Genomic DNA, 23,895 nt, shown 5'->3' on the forward strand with positions numbered 1-23,895 from the left:
CAGTGTTGCATTGATCAAAACAATTTTTTTTTGTGTTTGTTTTTTCGACAAAATCATTTGAGATAAAGTTAGTGAAAGGTAAAAATTGTCTCTATTGGAATTCTTCTACTGTTATGACAGGTAATAATAAATGCTTCACTCGTTATCGTTTGAGCTTGGCCCAAACAGAAGCTGTTTTACAAGCAAATTTGCTCGAAAACAAAAAGTTAAATTTTAGCAAACGCCTACCTTCGACAAAACCTCAATTTTTGACCGTTTTTCAAAGCCCCGCTCAGAAACATAGGTCTACATCAAACACGTTTTTTTGTACAATTTTTTAAAAATTTTACCGAAAAATTTCACGCTTTCTATTGCAGCAGGTCTCGAGTAGCGCACTCGTTAGGTGCACAGCTCCCCAATTTGAGGTTGCCTCCAGCTGATTGGTTCTCATTGGACCTTTTCCACAGCTTCAATGAATCAAGTTCCATCAAAATTTTTGAGAACAACTTCGGTTGATTAGAAATCTTCTAGCGCTTTTCGAAAAGATTCCTGACAGTGTTAAATTCCTATCTTAAAGTTCTTTTCGAGTATTCTAACTTTTCTTCTGTGTTTTTTTTGATTTTTTGTTGTTTTCCGGGGATAAAATGCAAGAAAAAAGTTTTTTTTTCTTGTCATGAAAATTTGTCAAAATCATAAAATCATTGATGAATTGTTGTGTCGTCTTATTTCAACAATGAAGACATGGTTAGCTATCGAACGGACTTTGCAACAAAAAAGTTTTCTCAGTTTTTGATCCTGAACTTCCTTGAATTGCGGTTTGATCAGTGATTTTTGTGTTAGAGTACTAAGACAATTTAAACTCGTTCTCAAACAGTGTTTCACTGACCAAAACAATTTCTTCCTTTTCTGTTTTTTTGAAACTTTTAATTTGAGATGAAGTTAGTGGAAGTTGAACATAGTCTCCATTAGAGTTGTTTGGCTGATATGAGATGTTTTCTTAAAAACTTCAATTGCTAAATTTTGAACTTGGCTCAATTAACAGCTGTTCTTAGAGAAAATTTGAGCACAATTATAAAAGATCAATTTAACTAAAAGCCTACGCCCGACAAAAAAAATCAATCTCCGCTAAGAAACATTACTCTAAACTCAACTCAATTTTTTGTTTTTGCATCATATTCTTTCATTTTCCTGGAAAATGTCACGCTTACTGCTGCCTTAGATCTCGAGTAGCGCACTCGATAGGTTCAGAGGTCCCCAGTTTGAGGTTGCCACGAATTAATCGGTTCTCATCGGACCTTTTCCACAGCTTCAGTGAATCAAAAAAAAATCTGAAACTTTTGAAAACACAGCTTTGGTGGATTAGAAAACTATCAGCGTTTTTTAAAAATGATTCCTGACAGGGTTACATTTCTTATCCTATAGTTTTTTTGGGTGTTGTTTTGTTTGAAAAAAAAAAATTTTCTTGAGTGTTTTTTTAAGTATTTGTTGTTTTCCGGAGACGAAATACAAATTTTTTATTAATCATAAAATGATAACGTAATTGATGAAAAATTGTGTCATCTGATTTCATCCTTGAAAACAACCTTTGAGGTTGGTTTGAATGAACCCTAATTTCAAAAAGAACCTTAATTGAACAAAAATTTGAAGAAGCCTCCCAAAAATTTACGCCCCACAAGGGACTCGAACCCTTGACCGTCGGATGAAAAATCCAACGCTCTACCGACTGAGCTAGCAGGGCTCAAATTCCTGCTCAATAACATTGTGTTTAATTTTTTAATTTTGTGAATTTTGCTCCTTTCTACCAAGCTTTACACTTCACGATGTTTCCGAAGTTGACTTTCATAGGTCGTTTTCCTTCATTATTTGCACATTTTTTTGAACTTAAGAAGTTTTACTGCTGCTGCGTTTCTCAATTAGCATAAATCAGTACCTTCAAAGCTCCCGAGCGGTCTTTACAGCGAAGAAAAATTCTCAGTTTTTCATCCAGAGCTTCCTTGAATTGAGGTTTGACCAGTGATTTAAGTGTTGAAGTGTTCAGACAATTTAAACTTCGTTCTCGCAAAATGTTGCCTTGATCAAAACAACTTCTTCTTTTTTCTGTGTGTTTTATTTTAAAAAAATTTCCATTAGAGATGAAGTTAGTGGAAGTTACACCTAGTCTCCAGCGGAGTTGTTTTGCTGCAAGGACCTTTTATCTTAGAAACTTCCGTCTTTTTCGACTTAGCTCAAACTTCAACTATTTTTTCGTTTTGGCTCAAACAAAAACAGTTGTAAGAGATAATTTGAACACAAACAAAAAAATCAATTTAACTAAAAGCTTACACCAGACATAAAACTCAATTTCTGACCGTTTTTCAAAGCCTCCGCTCAGAAACACAGGTCTAAATTGAACGTTTTGTTTATTTATGCATCATCTTCTTTCATTTTCCTGGAAAATATCACGCTTGCTACTGCCTCAGTTTTCGAGTAGCGCACTCGATAGATGCACAGCTCCCCAAGTTGAGGTTGCCTCCAGCTGATTGGTTCTCATTGGACCTTTTCCACAGCTTCAATGAATCAAGTTCCATCAAAATTTTTGAGAACAATTTCGGTTGATTAGAAATCTTCTAGCGCTTTTCGAAAAGATTCCTGACAGTGTTAAACTCATATCTATCTTAAAGTTGTTTTCGAGTATTGTATTGTTTGAAAATTGAAGATTTTTCTAATTTTGCTTCTGTGTTATTTTGATTTTTTGTTGTTTTCCGGGGATGAATTGCAAAAAGAAGTAATTTTAGTCATGAAAATTTGTCAAAATTATAAAATCATTGATGAATTGCTGTGCCGTCTTATTCCATCATTGAAGACATCGTTTGAAGTTGGCGAAGTTGGTTTGAATCGAGCCTAATTTCAAAATGAACCTACTTTAAGCAAAAGCTGGAAGAATCCAACCAAAAATTTACGCCCCACAAAGGACTCGATCACTTGACCGTTAGTTAACAGTCCAACGCTCTACCGACTGAGAGAGAGCAGGGCTCAATTAAATGCTCGATAACAATGTAACTGTTTAAAATTGTACATAATTGTTTCTTTCTACCAAACGCACTTCAATTTTTATTCTTGAAAGATTTTACACTTTACGATGTCTCCGAAGTAGACTTTCATAGGTTTTTTGTTTCACTTATTTTGAGATTTTTTCATATTAAAAAGTTTACTGCTGCTGCGTCTTTCGATTAGCATGAATCCTTACCTTTGAAGCTATCAAACGGACTTTGCAACAAAGAAGTTTTCTCAGTTTTTGATCCTGTGCTTCCTTGAATTGCGGTTTGATCAGTGATCTAAATGTTCGAGTGGTAAGACAGTTTAAACTTTGTTCTCAGTCAGTGTTGCATTCATCAAAACAATTTCTTTTTTTGTGTGTTTGTTTTTTTCGACAAAATCATTTGAGATAAAGTTAGTGAAAGTTGAAAAAAGTCTCCATTGGAATTCTTCTACTGTTATGACAGGTAATAATAAATGCTTCAATCGTTATCTTTTGAACTTGGCCCAAACAGAAGCTGTTTAACAAGCAAATTTGCTCAAAAACGCAAAAGTTAAATTTAAGCAAACGCCTACCTTCGACAAAAACTCAATTTTTGACCGTTTTTCAAAGCCCCGCTTAGAAACATAGGTCTACATCAAACACGTTTTTTTGTACCATTTTTTAAACTTTATCGAAAAATTTCACGCTTTCTACTGCAGCGGTTTTCGAGTAGCGAACTCGTTAGGTGCACAGCTCCCCAATTTGAGGTTGCCTCCAGCTGATTGGTTCTCATTGGACCTTTTCCACTGCTTCAATGAATCAAGTTCCATCAAAATTTTTGAGAACAACTTCGGTTGATTAGAAATCTTCTAGCGCTTTTCGAAAAGATTCCTGACAGTGCTAAATTCATATCTATCTTAAAGTTCTTTTCGAGTATTGTATTGTTTGAAAAATGAAGATTTTCTAACTTTTCTTCTGTGTTATTTTGATTTTTTGTTGTTTTCCGGGGATGAATTGCAAAAAGAATTAATTTTAGTCATGAAATTTTGTCAAAATTATAAAATCATTGATGAATTGTTGTGTCGTCTTATTTCATCATTGAAGACATCGTTTGAAGTTGGTTTGAATTGAGCCTAATTTCAAAATGAACCTACTTTAAGCAAAAGCAGGAAAAAGCCAACCAAAAACTTACGCCCCACAAAGGACTCGACCCCTTGACCGTTAGTTAACAGTTCAACGCTCTGCCAACTGAGAGAGAGAGAGAGAGCGAGAGAGAGAGAGAGAGAGAGAGAGAGCAGGGATCAATTTAATGCTCGATAACAATGTAACTGTTTGAATTTGTACATTTTTGTTTCTTTCTACCAAACGCACTTCAACTTCTGTTCTTGACAGATTTTACACTTCACGATGTCTCTGAAGTAGACTTTCATAGGTTGTTTTCTTTCACTTATTTTGAGATTTTTTGATATTAAAAGGTAACTGCTGCTGCGTTCCTCGATTAGCATGAATCAGTACCTTCAAAGCTACCGAACGGACTTTGCAACAAAAAAGTATTCTCAGTTTTTGATCCTGTGTTTCTTGAATTGCGGTTTGATCAGTGAATTATGTGTTAGAGTAGTAATACAATTCAAACTTCGTTCTCAAACAGTGTTTCATTGACAAAAACAATTTCTTCCTTTTCTGTGTTTTTTTTAACTTTTAAATTGAGATGAAGTTAGTGGAAGTTGAACATAGTCTCCATTAGAGTTGTTTGGCTGTTATGACATGTTTTCTTTAAAATCTCAATTGCTAAATTTTGAAATTGGCAGCTTTACATTTCACGAAGTCTCCCAAGTTGACCTTCATAGATCGCTTTCTTTCACTTATTTGGACAGTTTTTTTTACTTAAAAATTTTACTGCTGCTGCGTATCTCGATTAGCCAAAATCTGTATCCTCAAAGCTCCCGAACGAACTTTATAACAAAAATGTATTCTCAATTTTTGATCCTGTGCTTCCTTGAATTGCGGTTTGATCAGTGATCTAAATGTTCGAGTGGTAAGACAGTTTAAACTTTGTTCTCAGTCAGTGTTGCATTCATCAAAACAATTTCTTTTTTTTGTGTTTGTTTTTTTTCGACAAAATCATTTGAGATAAAGTTAGTGAAAGTTGAAAAAAGTCTCCATTGGAATTCTTCTACTGTTATGACAGGTAATAATAAATGCTTCAATCGTTATCTTTTGAACTTGGCCCAAACAGAAGCTGTTTAACAAGCAAATTTGCTCAAAAACGCAAAAGTTAAATTTAAGCAAACGCTTACCTTCGACAAAAACTCAATTTTTGACCGTTTTTCAAAGCCCCGCTTAGAAACATAGGTCTACATCAAACACGTTTTTTTTGTACCATTTTTTAAACTTTACCGGAAAATTTCACGCTTTCTACTGCAGCGTTTCTCGAGTAGCGCACTCGTTAGGTGCACAGCTCCCCAATTTGAGGTTGCCTCCAGCTGATTGGTTCTCATTGGACCTTTTCCACAGCTTCAATGAATCAAGTTCCATCAAAATTTTTGAGAACAACTTCGGTTGATTAGAAATCTTCTAGCGATTTTCGAAAAGATTCCTGACAGTGTTAAATTCATATCTATCTTAAAGTTCTTTTCGAGTATTGTATTGTTTGAAAAATGAAGATTTTCTAACTTTTCTTCTGTGTTATTTTGATTTTTTGTTGTTTTCCGGGGATGAATTGAAAAAAGAAGTAATTTTAGTCATGAAATTTTGTCAAAAATATAAAATCATTGATGAATTGTTGTGTCGTCTTATTTCATCATTAAAGACATCGTTTGAAGTTGGTTTGAATCGAGCCTAATTTCAAAATAAACCTACTTTAAGCAAAAGCAGGAAAAAGCCAACCAAAAACTTACGCCCCACAAAGGACTCGATCCCTTGACCGCTAGTTAACAGTCCAACGCTCTACCAACTGAGAGAGAGAGAGAGAGAGAGCCAGAGAGAGAGAGAGAGAGAGAGAGCAGGGATCAATTTAATACTCGATAACAATGTAACTGTTTAAATTTGTACATTTTTGTTTCTTTCTACCAAACGCACTTCAACTTCTGTTGTTGACAGATTTTACACTTCACATTGTCTCTGAAGTAGACTTTCATAGGTTGTTTTCTTTCACTTATTTTGAGATCTTTTGATATTAAAAGGTAACTGCTGCTGCGTTCCTCGATTAGCATGAATCAGTACCTTCAAAGCTACCGAACGGACTTTGCAACAAAAAAGTATTCTCAATTTTTGATCCTGTGTTTCTTGAATTGCGGTTTGATCAGTGAATTATGTGTTAGAGTAGTAATACAATTCAAACTTCGTTCTCAAACAGTGTTTCATTGCCAAAAACAATTTTTTCCTTTTCTGTGTTTTTTTTAAACTTTTAATTTGAGATGAAGTTAGTGGAAGTTGAACATAGTCTCCATTAGAGTTGTTTGGCTGTTATGATATGTTTTCTTTAAAATCTCAATTGCTAAATTTTGAACTTGGCAGCTTTACATTTCACGAAGTCTCCGAAGTTGACCTTCATAGATCGCTTTCTTTCACTTATTCGGACAGTTTTTTTTTACTTAAGAATTTTACTGCTGCTGCGTATCTCGATTAGCAAAAATCAGTACTTTCAAAGCCCCCGAACGGACTTAGCAACAAAAAGTTTTCTCAGTTTTTGATCCTGTGCTTCCTTGAATTAGAGTTTGATCAGTGACTTATGTGTTAGAGTACTAAGACAAATTAAACTCGTTCTCAAACAGTGTTTCATTGATCAAAACAATTTCTTCCTTTTTTGTGTTTTTTAACTTTTAATTTTGAGATGAAGTTAGTGGAAGTTGAACATAGTCTCCATTGGAGTTGTTTGGCTGTTATAACATGTTTTCTTAAAAATCTCAATTGCTTAATTTTGAACTCGGCTCAAACAACAGCTGTTCTTAGAGCAAATTTGAGCACAAACAAAAAAGATCCAATTAACTCAAAGCCTACGCCCGACAAAAAACTCAATCTCCGCTAAGAAACATTGCTCTAAACTGAACACATTTTGTTTGTTATTGCATCATCTTCTTTCATTTTCCTGCAAAATGTCACGCTTTCTACTGCAGCAGTTCTCGAGTAGCGCACTCGTTAGGTGCACAGCTCCCCAATTTGAGGTTGCCTCCAGCTGATTGGTTCTCATTGGACCTTTTCCACAGCTTCAATGAATCAAGTTCCATCAAAATTTTTGAGAACAACTTCGGTTGATTAGAAATCTTCTAGCGCTTTTCGAAAAGATTCCTGACAGTGTTAAATTCATATCTTAAAGTTTTTTTTGATTATTGTATTGTTTGAAAAATGAAGATTTTCTAACTTTTCTTGTGTTACTTTGATTTTTGTTGTATTCCGGGGATGAATTGCAAGAAAAAAGTTTTTTTTAGTCATGAAAATTTGTCAAAATCATAAAATCATTGAAGAATTGTTGTGTCGTCTTATTTCAACAATGAAGACATGGTTTGAAGTTGGTTTGAATCAAGCCTACTTTCAAAATGAACCTACTTTAAGCAAAAGCTGGAAGAAGCCAACCAAAAAATTTACGCCATACAAAGGACTCGATCTTTTGACCGTTAGTTAACAGTCCAACGCTTTACCGACTGAGAGAGAGCAGGGCTCAATTAACTGCTCGATAACAATGTAACTATTTAAAATTGTACATATTTGTTTCTTTCTACCAAACGCACTTCAATTTCTATTCTTGAAAGATTTTACACTTCACGATGTCTCCGAAGTAGACTTTCATAGGTTTTTTGTTTCACTTAATTTGAGATTTTTTGATATTAAAAAGTTAACTGCTGCTGCGTCTCTCGATTAGCATGAATCCGTAACTTCAAAGCTATCGAACGGACTTTGCAACAAAAAAGTTTTCTCAGTTTTTGATCATGTGCTTCCTTGAATTGCGGTTTGATCAGTGACTTATGTGTTAGAGTACTAAGACAATTTAAACTCGTTCTCAAACAGTGTTTCATTGATCAAAACGATTTCTTCTTTTTCTGTGTTTTTTTAACTTTTAAATTGAGATGAAGTTAGTGGAAGTTGAACATAGTCTCCATTGGAGTTTTTTGGCTGTTACAACATGTTTTCTTAAACATCTCAACTGCTGAATTTTGAACTTGGCTCAAACAACAGCTGTTCGTAGAGAAAATTTGAGCACAAACAAAAAAGATCAAAGTAACTAAAAGCCTGCGCCCGACAAAAAACTCAATCTCCTCTAAGAAACATTGCTCAAAACTGAACACATTTTGTTTGTTTTTGCATCATCTTCTTTCAATTTCCTGGAAAATGTCACGCTTGCTACTGCCTCAGTTCTCGAGTAGCGCACTCTTAGGTTCAGAGGTCCCCAGTTTGAGGTTGCCACCAAAAAATTGGTTCTCATCGGACCTTTTCCACAGCTTCAATGAATCAAAATCCCATCTCAAACTTTCGAAAACGCAGCTTTTGTGGTTAGAAAATTATAGCGTTTTTGTAAAAATAATTCCTGACGGAGCTACATTTCATATCCTATAGTTCTTTTTTACTGTTGTCTTGTATTGTTTGAAAAAAAAAATTCGTGTGTATTTCTTAATTTTTTGTTGTTTTCCGGAAATGAAATACAATTTTTTTTATTAATCAAAAAATGATAACGTAATCGATGAAATGTTGGGTCGTCTGATTTCATCATTGAGAACAAATTTTGAAAATTGTTTGAATCAAACCTAAATTCAAAATGAACCAATTTTGAACAAAAGCTTGAAGAAGCCTCCCAAAAGATTACGGCCCACAAGGGACTCGAACCCTTGACCGTTGGATTAAAATTCCAACGCTCTACCAGCTGAGCTAGCAGGGCTCATAATAATAATCAATGACAATGCAACTAATTAATTTTGTACAAATTTATTCCTTTCTTCCAAACACACTTCAATTTCTGTTCTTGACAGCTTTACATTTCACGATGTCTCCGAAGTTGACTTTCATAGGTCGTTTTCTTTCACTTATTTGGACAGATTTTTTTATTTAAGAATTTTACTGTGCTGCGTATCTGGATTAGGAAAAATCAGTACCTTCAAAGCTCCCGAACGGACTTTATAACAAAGAAGTATTCTCAGTTTTTGATCCTGTGCTTCCTTGAATTGCGGTTTGATCAGTGATTTATGTGTTAGAGTAGTAAGACAACTTAAACTTTGTTCTCAAACAGTGTTTCATTGACCAAAACAATTTCTTCCTTTTCTGTGTTTTTTCAACTTTTAATTTGAGATGAAGTTAGTGGAAGTTGAACATAGTCTCCATTGGAGTTGTTTGGCTGTTATAACAAGTTTTCTTAAATATCTCTGCTAAATTTTGAACTTAACTCAAACAACAGCTGTTCGTAGAGAAAATTTTACCACAAACAAAAAAGATCAAAATAACTAAAAGCCTACGCCCGACAACAAAATCAATCTCCGCTACGAAACATTGCTCTAAACTGAACACATTTTGTTTGTTTTTTTATCATCTTCTTTCATTTTCCTGGAAAATGTCACGCTTGCTACTGCCTCAGTTCTCGAGTAGCTCACTCGTAGGTTCAGAGGTCCCCAGTTTGAGGTTGCCACCAAAAACTTGGTTCTCATCGGATCTTTTCCACAGCTTCAGTGAATCAAAATCCCATCTGAAAATTTTGAAAATACAGCTTTGGTAGATTAGAAAATTATAGCATTTTTTAAACTGATTCCTATAGGAGCTACATTTCATATCCTATAGTTCGTTTTGAGTGTTGTATTGTTTGAAAAATAAAAATTTTCTTGTGTATTTCTTAGTTTTTTCTTGTTTTCCGGAGATGAAATACAATTTTTTTTATTGATCATAAAATGATAAGGTAATCGATGAAATGTTGTGTCATCTGATTTCATCATTGAGAACAACTTTTGAAAATAGTATGAATCAAAGAACTATTTTGCACATAAGCTTGCAGAAGCCTCTCAAAAATTTTCGCCCCACAAGAGACTCGAACACTTGACCGTTAGAATAAAATTCCAACGCTCTACCAGCTGAGCTGGAAGGTCTCAATATAATGATCAATAACAATGGTACTGTTGAATTTTGTATAATTTTATTCGTTTCTACCAGACAAACTTCAATTTCTGTTCTTGACAGCTTTACATTTCACGATGTCGCCGAAGTTGACTTTCATAGGTCGTTTTCTTTCAATAATTTTGGACAGTTTTTTTACTTAAGAATTTTACTGCTGCTGCGTATCTCGATTAGCAAAAATCAGTACTTTCAAAGCTCCCGAACGAACTTTATAACAAAGGAGTATTCTCAATTTTTGATCCTGTGCTTCCTTGAATTGCACTTTGATCAGTGATTTATGTGTTAGAGTAGTAGACAATCTAAACTTCGTTCTCAAACAGTAATTCATTGACCAAAACAATTTCTTCCTTTTCTGTGTTTTTTCAACTTTTAATTTGAGATGAAGTTAGTGGAAGTTGAACATAGTCTCCATTGGAGTTGTTTGGCTGTTATAACAAGTTTTCTTAAACATCTCAACTGCTGAATTTTGAACTTGGCTCAAACAACAGCTGTTCGTAGAGAAAATTTGAGCACAAACAAAAAAGATCAAAGTAACTAAAAGCCTACGCCCGACAAAAAACTCAATCTCCGCTAAGAAACATTGCTAAAAACTGAACACATTTTGTTTGTTTTTGCATCATCTTCTTTCAATTTCCCGGAAAATGTCACGCTTGCTACTGCCTCAGTTCTCGAGTAGCGCACTCGTAGGTTCAGAGGTCCCCAGTTTGAGGTTGCCACCAAAAAATTGGTTCTCATCGGACCTTTTCCACAGCTTCAGTAAATCAAAATCCCATCTGAAACATTTGAAAACGCAGCTTTGGTGGTTAGAAAATTTTAGCGTTTTTTAAAAAAATAATTCCTGACGGAGCTACATTTTATATCCTATAGTTCTTTTTGAGTGTTGTATAGTTTGAAAAATAAAAACTTTCTTGTGTATTTCTTAATTTTTTGTTGTTTTCCGGAGATGAAATACAATTTTTTTTATTAATCATAAAATGATAACGTAATTGATGAAATATTGTGTCGTCTGATTTCATCATTGAAAGCAACCTTTGAAGTTGGTTGGAATCAATTTTGAACAACAGCTTGAAGAAGCCTCCCAAAAATTTGCGCCCCACAAGGGACTCGAACCCTTGACCGTTGGATTAAAAGTCCAACGCTCTAGCAGCTGAGCCAGCAGGTCTCATTATAATCATCAATAACAATGCAACTGTTTAATTTTGTACAAATTTATTCCTTTCTACCAAACACACTTCAATTTCTGTTCTTGACAGCTTTACATTTCACGATGTCTCCGAAGTTGACTTTCATAGATCGTTTTCTTTCACTTATTTGGACAGTTTTTTTACTTAAGAATTTTACTGCTGCTGCGTATCTCGATTAGCAAAAATCAGTACTTTCAAAGCTCCCGAACGAACTTTATAACAAAGGAGTATTCTCAATTTTTGATCCTGTGCTTCCTTGAATTGCACTTTGATCAGTGATTTATGTGTTAGAGTAGTAGACAATCTAAACTTCGTTCTCAAACAGTAATTCATTGACCAAAACAATTTCTTCCTTTTCTGTGTTTTTTCAACTTTTAATTTGAGATGAAGTTAGTGGAAGTTGAACATAGTCTCCATTGGAGTTGTTTGGCTGTTATAACAAGTTTTCTTAAACATCTCAACTGCTGAATTTTGAACTTGGCTCAAACAACAGCTGTTCGTAGAGAAAATTTGAGCACAAACAAAAAAGATCAAAGTAACTAAAAGCCTACGCCCGACAAAAAACTCAATCTCCGCTAAGAAACATTGCTAAAAACTGAACACATTTTGTTTGTTTTTGCATCATCTTCTTTCAATTTCCCGGAAAATGTCACGCTTGCTACTGCCTCAGTTCTCGAGTAGCGCACTCGTAGGTTCAGAGGTCCCCAGTTTGAGGTTGCCACCAAAAAATTGGTTCTCATCGGACCTTTTCCACAGCTTCAGTAAATCAAAATCCCATCTGAAACATTTGAAAACGCAGCTTTGGTGGTTAGAAAATTTTAGCGTTTTTTAAAAAATAATTCCTGACGGAGCTACATTTTATATCCTATAGTTCTTTTTGAGTGTTGTATAGTTTGAAAAATAAAAACTTTCTTGTGTATTTCTTAATTTTTTGTTGTTTTCCGGAGATGAAATACAATTTTTTTTATTAATCATAAAATGATAACGTAATTGATGAAATATTGTGTCGTCTGATTTCATCATTGAAAGCAACCTTTGAAGTTGGTTGGAATCAATTTTGAACAACAGCTTGAAGAAGCCTCCCAAAAATTTGCGCCCCACAAGGGACTCGAACCCTTGACCGTTGGATTAAAAGTCCAACGCTCTAGCAGCTGAGCCAGCAGGTCTCATTATAATCATCAATAACAATGCAACTGTTTAATTTTGTACAAATTTATTCCTTTCTACCAAACACACTTCAATTTCTGTTCTTGACAGCTTTACATTTCACGATGTCTCCGAAGTTGACTTTCATAGATCGTTTTCTTTCACTTATTTGGACAGTTTTTTTACTTAAGAATTTTACTGCTGCTGCGTATCTCGATTAGCAAAAATCAGTACCTTCAAAGCTACCGAACGGACTTTATAACAAAGAAGTATTCTCAATTTTTGATCCTGTGCTTCCTTGAATTGCGGTTTGATCAGTGATTTATGTGTTAGAGTAGTAAGACAATTTAAACTTCGTTCTCAAACAGTGTTTAATTGACCAAAACAATTTCTTCCTTTTCTGTGTTTTTTTTTTTAATTTGAGATGAAGTTAGTGGAAGTTGAACATAGTCTCCATTGGAGTTTTTTGGCTGTTACAACATGTTTTCTTAAACATCTCAACTGCTGAATTTTGAACTTGGCTCAAACAACAGCTGTTCGTAGAGAAAATTTGAGCACAAACAAAAAAGATCAAAGTAACTAAAAGCCTGCGCCCGACAAAAAACTCAATCTCCTCTAAGAAACATTGCTCAAAACTGAACACATTTTGTTTGTTTTTGCATCATCTTCTTTCAATTTCCTGGAAAATGTCACGCTTGCTACTGCCTCAGTTCTCGAGTAGCGCACTCGTAGGTTCAGAGGTCCCCAGTTTGAGGTTGCCACCAAAAAATTGGTTCTCATCGGACCTTTTCCACAGCTTCAATGAATCAAAATCCCATCTCAAACTTTTGAAAACGCAGCTTTTGTGGTTAGAAAATTATAGCGTTTTTTTAAAAATAATTCCTGACGGAGCTACATTTCATATCCTATAGTTCTTTTTGAGTGTTGTATAGTTTGAAAAATAAAAACTTTCTTGTGTATTTCTTAATTTTTGTTGTTTTCCGGAGATGAAATACAATTTTTTTTATTAATCATTTTTTTGAGAACAACTTTTGAAAATAGTTTGAATCAAACCTAAATTCAAAATGAACTATTTTGAACAAAAGCTTGAAGAAGCCTCCCAAAAATTTACGCCCCACAAGGGACTCGAACCCTTGACCGTTGGATTAAAAGTCCAACGCTCTACCAGCTGACCTAGCAGGGCTTATTATACTGATCAATAACAATGAAACTGTTTAATTTTGAACAATTTTATTCGTTTCTACCAAACACAGTTCAATTTCTGTTCTTGACAGCTTTACATTTCACGATGTCTCCGAAGTTGAATTTCAAAGGTCGTTTTCTTTCACTTATTTGGACAGTTTTTTTAACTGAAGAATTTTACTGCTGCTGCGTATCTCGATTAGCAAAAATCAGTACCTTCAAAGCTCCCGAACGGACTTTATAACAAAGAAGTATTCTCAATTTTTGATCCTGTGCTTCCTTGAATTGCGGTTTGATCAGTGATTTATGAGTTAGATTAGTAAGACAATTTAAACTTCGTTCTCAAACAGTGTTTCATTGACCGAAACATTTTCTTCCTTTTCTGTGTTTTTTTTTTAACTTTTAAGTTGAGATGAAGTTAGTGGAAGTTGAACATAGTCTCCATTGGAGTTGTTTGGCTGTTATAAAATGTTTTCTTGAAAATCTCAATTGCTAAATTTTGAACTTGGCTCAAACAACAGATTTTCGTAGAGAAAATTTGAGCACAAACAAAAAGATCAAAGTAACTAAAAGCCTACGCCCGACAAAAAAAAACTCAATCTCCGCTAAGAAACAATGCTCTAAACTGAACAGATTTTGTTTGTTTTCGCATCATCTTCTTCCATTTTCCTGGAAAATGTCATGCTTGCTACTGCCTCAGTTCTCGAGTAGCGCACTCGTAGGTTCAGAGGTCCCCAGTTTGAGGTTGCCACCAAAAAATTGGTTCTCATCGGACCTTTTCCACAGCTTCGGTGAATCAAAATCCCATCTGAAACTTTTGAAAACGCAGCTTTTGTGGTTAGAAAATTATAGCGTTTTTTAAAAATAATTCCTGACGGAGCTACATTTTATATCCTATAGTTCTTTTTGAGTGTTGTATTGTTTGAAAAATAAAAATTTTCTGGTGTATTTCTTAATTTTTTGTTGTTTTCCCGAGATGAAATACAATTTTTTTATTAATCCTAAAATGATAACGTAATCGATGAAATGTTGTGTCATCTGATTTCATCATTGAGAACAACTTTTTAAAATAGTTTGAATCAAACCTAAATTCAAAATGAACTATTTTGAACAAAAGCTTAAAGAATCCTCCCAAAAATTTTCGCCCCACAAGTGATTCGAACCCTTGACCGTTGGATAAACAGTCCACCGCTCTACCAGCTGAGCTAGCAGGGCTTATCATACTGATCAATAACAATGCAACTGTTTAATTTTGTACAATTTTATTCGTTTCTACCAAACACACTTCAATTTGTGTTCTTGACAGCTTACATTTCACGATGTCTCCGAGTTGAATTTCTTTGGTCGTTTGTTTTCTTTCACTTATTTGAACAGTTTTTTTTCACTGAATAATTTTACTGCTGCTGCGTATCTCGATTAGCAAAAATCAGTACCTTCAAAGCTCCCGAACGGACTTTATAACAAAGAAGTATTCTCAATTTTTGATCCTGTGCTTCCTTGAATTGCGGTTTGATCAGTGATTTATGAGTTAGATTAGTAAGACAATTTAAAATTCGTTCTCAAACAGTGTTTCATTGACCAAAACATTTTCTTCCTTTTCTGTGTTTTTTTAATTTTTAATTTGAGATGAGGTTAGTGGAAGTTGAACATAGTCTTTATTGGAGTTGTTTGGCTGTTATAACATGTTTTCTTAAAAATCTCAATTGCTAAATTTTGAACTTGGCTCAAACAACAGCTGTTCGTAGAGAAAATTTGAGCACAGACAAAAAAGATCAAATTAACTAAAAGCCTATGCCCGACAAAAACTCAATCTCCTCTAAAAAACATTGCTCTAAACTGAACACATTGTGTTTGTTTTTGCATGATCTTCTTTCATTTTCCTGGAAAATGTCACGCTTGCTACTGTCTCAGTTCTCGAGTAGCGCACTCGTAGGTTCAGAGGTCCCCAGTTTGAGGTTGCCACCAAAAACTTGGTTCTCATCGGACCTTTTCCACAGCTTCAGTGAATGAAAATTCCATCTGAAACTTTTGAAAACACAGCTTTGGTGGATTAGAATATTATAGCGTTTTTTTAAAAGGATTCCTGACGGAGCTACATTTCATCTCTTATAGTTCTTTTTGAGTGTTGTATTGTTTGAAAAATAAAACTTTTCTTTTGTATTTCTTGATTTTTTGTTGTTTTCCGGAGATGAAATACAGTTTTTTTTATTAATCATAAAATGATAACGTAATCGATGAAAGGTTGGGTCGTCTGATTTAATCCTGGAAAACAACCTTTGAGGTTGGTTTGAATGAAACCTAATTTCAAAAAGAACCTATTTTGAACAAAAATTTGAAGAAGCCTCTCAAAAATTTACTCCCCACAAGGGACACGAACCCTTGACCGTCGGATGAAAAGTCCACCGCTATACTGACTGAGCTAGCAGGGCTCAAATTCCTGCTCAATAACAATGTAACTGTTTATTTTTTAATTTTTTAAAATTTTGCTCCTCTCTACCAAACACACTTCAATTTCAGTTTTTGATCCTGTGCTTCCTTGAATTGCAGTTTGATCAGTGATTTATGTGTTAGAGTCGTGAGACAATTTAAACTTCGTTCTCAAACAGTGTTTCATTGACCAAAACAATTTCTTCCTTTTCTGTGTTTTTTTTTAACTTTTAAGTTGAGATGAATTTAGTGAAATTTTACTGCTGCTGCGTATCTGGATTAGGAAAAATCAGTACCTTCAAAGCTCCCGAACGGACTTTATAACAAAAAAGTACTCTCAGTTTTTGATCCTGTGCTTCCTTGAATTTTGGTTTGATCAGTGATTTATGTGTTAGAGTAGTAAGACAATTTAAACTTCGTTCTCAAACAGTGTTTCATTGACCAAATTAATTTCTTCCTTTTCTGTGTTTTTTTTTTAACTTTTAATTTGAGATGAAGTTAGTGGAAGTTGAACAAAGTCTCCATTGGAGTTGTTTGGCTGTTACAACAAGTTTTCTTAAAAATCTCAATTGCCAAATTTTGAACTGAACTCAAACAACAGCTGTTCGTAGAGAAAATTTGACCACAAACAAAAAAGATCAAAATAACTAAAAGCCTACGCCCGACAAAAAAATCTCCGCTAAGAAACATTGCTCTAAACTGAACACATTTTGGTTGTTTTTGCATCATCTTCTTTCATTTTCCTGGAAAATGTCACGCTTGCTACTGCATCAGTTCTTGAGTAGCTCACTCGTAGGTTCAGAGGTCCCCAGTTTGAGGTTGCCACCAAAAAGTTGGTTCTCATCGGATCTTTTCCACAGCTTCAGTGAATCAAAATCCCATCTGAAACATTTGAAAACGCAGCTTTGGTGGTTAGAAAATTTTAGCGTTTTTTAAAAAATAATTCCTGACGGAGCTACATTTTATATCCTATAGTTCTTTTTGAGTGTTGTATTGTTTGAAAAATAAAAATTTTCTGGTGTATTTCTTAATTTTTTGTTGTTTTCCCGAGATGAAATACAATTTTTTTATTAATCCTAAAATGATAACGTAATCGATGAAATGTTGTGTCATCTGATTTCATCATTGAGAACAACTTTTTAAAATAGTTTGAATCAAACCTAAATTCAAAATGAACTATTTTGAACAAAAGCTTAAAGAATCCTCCCAAAAATTTTCGCCCCACAAGTGATTCGAACCCTTGACCGTTGGATAAACAGTCCACCGCTCTACCAGCTGAGCTAGCAGGGCTTATCATACTGATCAATAACAATGCAACTGTTTAATTTTGTACAATTTTATTCGTTTCTACCAAACACACTTCAATTTGTGTTCTTGACAGCTTACATTTCACGATGTCTCCGAGTTGAATTTCTTTGGTCGTTTTCTTTCACTTATTTGAACAGTTTTTTTTCACTGAATAATTTTACTGCTGCTGCGTATCTCGATTAGCAAAAATCAGTACCTTCAAAGCTCCCGAACGGACTTTATAACAAAGAAGTATTCTCAATTTTTGATCCTGTGCTTCCTTGAATTGCGGTTTGATCAGTGATTTATGAGTTAGATTAGTAAGACAATTTAAACTTCGTTCTCAAACAGTGTTTCATTGACCAAAACATTTTCTTCCTTTTCTGTGTTTTTTTAATTTTTAATTTGAGATGAGGTTAGTGGAAGTTGAACATAGTCTTTATTGGAGTTGTTTGGCTGTTATAACATGTTTTCTTAAAAATCTCAATTGCTAAATTTTGAACTTGGCTCAAACAACAGCTGTTCGTAGAGAAAATTTGAGCACAGACAAAAAAGATCAAATTAACTAAAAGCCTATGCCCGACAAAAACTCAATCTCCTCTAAAAAACATTGCTCTAAACTGAACACATTGTGTTTGTTTTTGCATGATCTTCTTTCATTTTCCTGGAAATTGTCACGCTTGCTACTGTCTCAGTTCTCGAGTAGCGCACTCGTAGGTTCAGAGGTCCCCAGTTTGAGGTTGCCACCAAAAACTTGGTTCTCATCGGACCTTTTCCACAGCTTCAGTGAATGAAAATTCCATCTGAAACTTTTGAAAACACAGCTTTGGTGGATTAGAATATTATAGCGTTTTTTTAAAAGGATTCCTGACGGAGCTACATTTCATCTCTTATAGTTCTTTTTGAGTGTTGTATTGTTTGAAAAATAAAATTTTTCTTTTGTATTTCTTGATTTTTTGTTGTTTTCCGGAGATGAAATACAGTTTTTTTTATTAATCATAAAATGATAACGTAATCGATGAAAGGTTGGGTCGTCTGATTTAATCCTGGAAAACAACCTTTGAGGTTGGTTTGAATGAAACCTAATTTCAAAAAGAACCTATTTTGAACAAAAATTTGAAGAAGCCTCTCAAAAATTTACTCCCCACAAGGGACACGAACCCTTGACCGTCGGATGAAAAGTCCACCGCTATACTGACTGAGCTAGCAGGGCTCAAATTCCTGCTCAATAACAATGTAACTGTTTATTTTTTAATTTTTTAAAATTTTGCTCCTCTCTACCAAACACACTTCAATTTCAGTTTTTGATCCTGTGCTTCCTTGAATTGCAGTTTGATCAGTGATTTATGTGTTAGAGTCGTGAGACAATTTAAACTTCGTTCTCAAACAGTGTTTCATTGACCAAAACAATTTCTTCCTTTTCTGTGTTTTTTTTTAACTTTTAAGTTGAGATGAATTTAGTGAAATTTTACTGCTGCTGCGTATCTGGATTAGGAAAAATCAGTACCTTCAAAGCTCCCGAACGGACTTTATAACAAAAAAGTACTCTCAGTTTTTGATCCTGTGCTTCCTTGAATTTTGGTTTGATCAGTGATTTATGTGTTAGAGTAGTAAGACAATTTAAACTTCGTTCTCAAACAGTGTTTCATTGACCAAATTAATTTCTTCCTTTTCTGTGTTTTTTTTTAACTTTTAATTTGAGATGAAGTTAGTGGAAGTTGAACAAAGTCTCCATTGGAGTTGTTTGGCTGTTACAACAAGTTTTCTTAAAAATCTCAATTGCCAAATTTTGAACTGAACTCAAACAACAGCTGTTCGTAGAGAAAATTTGACCACAAACAAAAAAGATCAAAATAACTAAAAGCCTACGCCCGACAAAAAAATCTCCGCTAAGAAACATTGCTCTAAACTGAACACATTTTGGTTGTTTTTGCATCATCTTCTTTCATTTTCCTGGAAAATGTCACGCTTGCTACTGCATCAGTTCTTGAGTAGCTCACTCGTAGGTTCAGAGGTCCCCAGTTTGAGGTTGCCACCAAAAACTTGGTTCTCATCGGATCTTTTCCACAGCTTCAGTGAATCAAAATCCCATCTGAAACTTTTGAAAACACAGCTTTGGTAGATTAGAAAATTATAGGGTTTTTTTAAATGATTCCTGAAGGAGCTACATTTCATATCCTATAGTTCTTTTTCAGTGTTGTATTGTTTGAAAAATAAAAATTTTCTTGTGTATTTCTTGACTTTTTGTTGTTTTCCGAAGATGAGATACAGTTTTTTTTATTAATCAAAAAATGATAACGTAATCGATGAAAGGTTGGGTCGTCTGATTTCATCATTGAGAACAACTTTTGAAAATAGTTTGAATCAAACCTAAATTCAAAATGAACCTATTTTGAACATAAGCTTGAAGAAGCCTCCCAAAAATTTTTGCCCCGCAAGAGACTCGAACCCTTGACCGTTAGACTAAAATTCCAACGCTCTACCAGCTGAGCTGTAAGGTCTCAATATAACGCTCAATAACAATGCTACTGTTTAATTTTATATAATTTTTTATTTTTTTCTACCAAACACACTTCAATTTCTGTTCTTGACAGCTTTACATTTCACGCTGTCTCCGAAGTTGACTTTCATCGGTCGTTTTCTTTCAATAATTTTGGACAGTTTTTTTACTTGAGAAATTTACTGCTGCTGCGTATCTCGATTAGCAAAAATCAGTACTTTCAAAGCTCCCGAACGGACTTTATAACAAAGAAGTATTCTCAATTTTTGATCCTGTGCTTCCTTGAATTGCACTTTGATCAGTGATTTATGTGTTAGAGTAGTAGACAATCTAAACTTCGTTCTCAAACAGTGTTTCATTGACCAAACAAATTTCTTCCCTTTCTGTGTTTTTTTTTTACTTTTAATTTGAGATGAAGTTAGTGGAAGTTGAACATAGTCTCCATTGGAGTTGTTTGGCTGTTATAACATGTTTTCTTAAAAATCTCAATTGCTAAATTTTGAACTTGGCTCAATCAACAGCTGTTCGTAGAGAAAATTTGAGCACAAACAAAAAAGATCAAAGTAACTAAAAGCCTACGCCCGACAAAAAACTCGGATTGGAATATTATAGCGTTTTTTTAAAAAGGATTCCTGACGGAGCTACATTTCATCTCTTATAGTTCTTTTTGAGTGTTGTATTGTTTGAAAAATAAAATTTTTCTTTTGTATTTCTTGATTTTTTGTTGTTTTCCGGAGATGAAATACAGTTTTTTTTATTAATCATAAAATGATAACGTAATCGATGAAAGGTTGGGTCGTCTGATTTCATCCTGGAAAACAGCCTTTGAGGTTGGTTTGAATGAAACCTAATTTCAAAAAGAACCTATTTTGAACAAAAATTTGAAGAAGCCTCTCAAAAATTTACTCCCCACAAGGGACACGAACCCTTGACCGTCGGATGAAAAGTCCACCGCTCTACTGACTGAGCTAGCAGGGCTCAAATTCCTGCTCAATAACAATGTAACTGTTTATTTTTTAATTTTTTAAAATTTTGCTCCTTTCTACCAAACACACTTCAATTTCAGTTTTTGATCCTGTGCTTCCTTGAATTGCAGTTTGATCAGTGATTTATGTGTTAGAGTCGTGAGACAATTTAAACTTCGTTCTCAAACAGTGTTTCATTGACCAAAACAATTTCTTCCTTTTCTGTGTTTTTTTTTAACTTTTAAGTTGAGATGAATTTAGTGAAATTTTACTGCTGCTGCGTATCTGGATTAGGAAAAATCAGTACCTTCAAAGCTCCCGAACGGACTTTATAACAAAAAAGTACTCTCAGTTTTTGATCCTGTGCTTCCTTGAATTTTGGTTTGATCAGTGATTTATGTGTTAGAGTAGTAAGACAATTTAAACTTCGTTCTCAAACAGTGTTTCATTGACCAAATTAATTTCTTCCTTTTCTGTGTTTTTTTTTAACTTTTAATTTGAGATGAAGTTAGTGGAAGTTGAACAAAGTCTCCATTGGAGTTGTTTGGCTGTTACAACAAGTTTTCTTAAAAATCTCAATTGCCAAATTTTGAACTGAACTCAAACAACAGCTGTTCGTAGAGAAAATTTGACCACAAACAAAAAAGATCAAAATAACTAAAAGCCTACGCCCGACAAAAAAATCTCCGCTAAGAAACATTGCTCTAAACTGAACACATTTTGGTTGTTTTTGCATCATCTTCTTTCATTTTCCTGGAAAATGTCACGCTTGCTACTGCATCAGTTCTTGAGTAGCTCACTCGTAGGTTCAGAGGTCCCCAGTTTGAGGTTGCCACCAAAAACTTGGTTCTCATCGGATCTTTTCCACAGCTTCAGTGAATCAAAATCCCATCTGAAACTTTTGAAAACACAGCTTTGGTAGATTAGAAAATTATAGGGTTTTTTTAAATGATTCCTGAAGGAGCTACATTTCATATCCTATAGTTCTTTTTCAGTGTTGTATTGTTTGAAAAATAAAAATTTTCTTGTGTATTTTTTGATTTTTTGTTGTTTTCGAAGATGAGATACAGTTTTTTTTATTAATCAAAAAATGATAACGTAATCGATGAAAGGTTGGGTCGTCTGATTTCATCATTGAGAACAACTTTTGAAAATAGTTTGAATCAAACCTAAATTCAAAATGAACCTATTTTGAACATAAGCTTGAAGAAGCCTCCCAAAAATTTTTGTCCCGCAAGAGACTCGAACACTTGACCGTTAGACTAAAATTCCAACGCTCTACCAGCTGAGCTGTAAGGTCTCAATATAACGCTCAACAACAATGCTACTGTTTAATTTTGTATAATTTTTTATTTTTTTCTACCAAACACACTTCAATTTCTGTTCTTGATAGCTTTACATTTCACGCTGTCTCCGAAGTTGACTTTCATCGGTCGTTTTCTTTCAATAATTTTGGACAGTTTTTTTACTTGAGAAATTTACTGCTGCTGCGTATCTCGATTAGCAAAAATCAGTACTTTCAAAGCTTCCGAACGGACTTTATAACAAAGAAGTATTCTCAATTTTTGATCCTGTGCTTCCTTGAATTGCACTTTGATCAGTGATTTATGTGTTAGAGTAGTAGACAATCTAAACTTCGTTCTCAAACAGTGTTTCATTGACCAAACAAATTTCTTCCCTTTCTGTGTTTTTTTTTACTTTTAATTTGAGATGAAGTTAGTGGAAGTTGAACATAGTCTCCATTGGAGTTGTTTGGCTGTTATAACATGTTTTCTTAAAAATCTCAATTGCTAAATTTTGAACTTGGCTCAATCAACAGCTGTTCGTAGAGAAAATTTGAGCACAAACAAAAAAGATCAAAGTAACTAAAAGCCTACGCCCGACAAAAAACTCAATCTCCGCTAAGAAACATTGCTAAAAACTGAACACATTTTGTTTGTTTTTGCATCATCTTCTTTCAATTTCCCGGAAAATGTCACGCTTGCTACTGCCTCAGTTCTCGAGTAGCGCACTCGTAGGTTCAGAGGTCCCCAGTTTGAGGTTGCCACCAAAAAATTGGTTCTCATCGGACCTTTTCCACAGCTTCAATGAATCAAAATCCCATCTGAAACTTTTGAAAACGCAGCTTTTGTGGTTAGAAAAATATAGCGTTTTTTTAAAAATAATTCCTGACGGAGCTACATTTCATATCCTATAGTTTTTTTTGAGTGTTGTATTGTTTGAAAAATAAAAATTTTCTTGTGTATTTCTTAATTAATCCTAAAATGATAACGTAATCGATGAAATGCTGCGTCATCTGATTTCATCATTGAGAACAACTTTTGAAAATAGTTCGAATCAAACCTAAATTCAAAATGAACTATTTTGAACAAAAGCTTGAAGAAACCTCCCAAAAATTTACGCCCTACAAGTGATCGAACCCTTGACGGTTGGATTAACAGTCCACCGCTCTACCAGCTGAGCTAGCAGGGCTCCTTATACTGATTAATAACAATGCAACTGTTTAATTTTGTACAATTTTATTCGTTTCTACCAAACACACTTCAATTTCTGTTCTTGACAGCTTACATTTCACGATGTCTCCGAAGTTGACTTCCAAAGGTCGTTTTCTTTCACTTATTTGGACAGTTTTTTCACTGAAGAATTTTACTGCTGCTGCGTATCTCGATTAGCAAAAATCAGTGACTTCAAAGCTCCCGAACGGACTTTATAACAAAGAAGTATTCTCAATTTTTGATCCTGTGCTTCCTTGAATTGCGGTTTGATCAGTGATTTATGAGTTAGATTAGTAAGACAATTTAAACTTCGTTCTCAAACTGTGTTTCATTGACCAAAACAATTTCTTCCTTTTCTGTGTTTTTTTTTAGTTTTTAATTTGAGATGAAGTTAGTGGAAGTTGAACATAGTCTCCATTGGAGTTGTTTGGCTGTTATAACATGTTTTATTAAAAATCTTAACTGCTAAATTTTGAACTTGACTCAAACAACAGCTGTTACTAGAGAAAATTTGAGCACAAACAAAAAAGATCAAATTAATTAAAAGCCTACGCTCGACAAAAAACTCAATCTCCGCTAAGAAACATTGCTCTAAACTGAACACATTTTGTTTGTTTTTGCATCAACTTCTTTCATTTTCCTG

The 23,895-nt window shown here is 34.2% G+C and overlaps 1 protein-coding gene and 2 non-coding genes across 3 annotated transcripts in view; all 3 read right to left on the reverse strand.

The window, feature by feature from the left end:
* Positions 1-23,895, reverse strand: part of LOC134848390 (thimet oligopeptidase-like) — a 197,417-nt gene that overhangs the window by 111,077 nt on the left and 62,445 nt on the right. The gene's annotated exons all lie outside the window — the stretch shown is intronic.
* Trnak-uuu (transfer RNA lysine (anticodon UUU)) lies at positions 1,645-1,717 on the reverse strand. Its single transcript has one exon. It is a non-coding gene; the product is annotated as a tRNA-Lys (tRNA).
* Trnak-uuu (transfer RNA lysine (anticodon UUU)) lies at positions 13,507-13,579 on the reverse strand. The gene has a single exon. It is a non-coding gene; the product is annotated as a tRNA-Lys (tRNA).

This window comes from Symsagittifera roscoffensis, chromosome 6 (genome assembly GCF_963678635.1).
Source record: "Symsagittifera roscoffensis chromosome 6, txSymRosc1.1, whole genome shotgun sequence".
Classification (NCBI taxonomy): Eukaryota; Metazoa; Xenacoelomorpha; order Acoela; family Convolutidae; genus Symsagittifera; species Symsagittifera roscoffensis.